Genomic DNA, 1692 nt, shown 5'->3' on the forward strand with positions numbered 1-1692 from the left:
CACATTGCCAACAGTATCCGAACTGTTGTAAGTCGAACCACAGGTGAAAAAATTTCATTGAAGTCAATGCCTTCTTTCTGAGCATATCCTTTCACCACCAATCTAGCACGATACCGCTCCACTTGGTCATCACCATTTCGCTTGATCTTGTAGACCCATTTGTTTCCAATGGCTTTTCTTCCTTGCGGTAATGATACGAGCTCCCAAGTTTTATTTTTATGTAGAGCTTCAATTTCTTCTTGCATTGCTTCCATCCACTGAGAAACATCTGGACTGCTCATTGCTTCTTGGAGATTTGATGGCTCTCCGTCCTCAGTTAAAAGACAATATGCAACGTTGCAGTTCAGATCATAATCCTCGTGCCAAGCTGGTGTAGTTCTTACACGTTTTCCTTTACCAAGTTCTTCTTCCAACTCGGCAGGTTCGGCTTCCTCGTGTTCTGGTGTTGCTCCAGAAGAATTCTCCTTTTCCACTTGTACTGCTACAGTCTCTGACCTTTCTTTTGAACTGCTTCTTTCTTCTTCGATCTTCTTATCTTCTGTGAAGATAACATCTCTGCTGATTATAACCTTGTGGGCAGTGGGATCCCACAGGCGATACCCCTTTACTCCATCAGCATATCCCAAGAACACACACTTTCTAGACTTTGGATCTAGCTTTGTAGTTTCTTGGTTATTGTACATTACATACACTGGACTCCCAAATATATGGAGGTCTGAATAGTCGACGGGCTTTCCTGTCCACATCTCCATCGGTGTTTTCAACTCAATTGCAGTTGATGGCGACCGATTTATCACATAACAGGCGGTGTTGACTGCTTCTGCCCAGAATTTCTTCTCTAAGCTTGCAGCTCCCAACATTGCTCTTGTTCTTTCTAACAGAGTCCTGTTCATCCGCTCTGCCACTCCATTTTGTTGAGGAGTGTATGATGTAGTGAATTGCCTTTTGATGCCCTCTACTTTACAGAATTGGCTAAATACATCACCAGTGTATTCACCTCCATTATCTGTCCTCAAACACTTGATCTTCTTCTCAGATTCAAGTTCCACCCGTGCTTTGAAAACTTTGAAAACTGAAAACACATCTGCCTTACTCTTGATAGGATACACCCAACATCTCCTGGAGTAGTCATCGATGAAGGACACAAAGTACTTCGCTCCTCCTAGTGATATAACTGGTGCTTGCCACACATCAGAGTGAACCAATTCTAGAATAACTTTACTTCTAGAATTTGACGTGCTAAACTTCAACCGATGCTGCTTGCTTGTCACACAATGCTCACAAAAGGATAGTGATACCTTTGTGAGACCCGGAAGTAACTTCTTCTCTGCAAGAATTTTCATGCCTTGTTCAGACATATGCCCAAGTTTCTGATGCCACACCGTAGTAGCTTTCTCACTGGAACTGCTTGAAGCAACAGATGCTTCAGATTCTGACAGAGTTTCTCCTCTTAACATGTATAACTTCGTAGCTATCTTCTCTCCTTTCATAAGCACAAGTGCTCCTCTAATTACTTTTAGAGTATCATTTTGAACTTCAACTTTGCAACCAAGATCATCAAGTTGCCCCAAAGATAGTAAATTATTTTTCAGGCCTTCCACGTGTCGCACCTCATGAATAGTACAAACTGTACCATCATACATCTTCAGTTGAATGGATCCAGTGCCAACAATCTTAAGTTCATGATCATTG

This window comes from Brassica oleracea, chromosome C9 (genome assembly GCF_000695525.1).
Source record: "Brassica oleracea var. oleracea cultivar TO1000 chromosome C9, BOL, whole genome shotgun sequence".
Classification (NCBI taxonomy): domain Eukaryota; kingdom Viridiplantae; phylum Streptophyta; class Magnoliopsida; order Brassicales; family Brassicaceae; genus Brassica; species Brassica oleracea.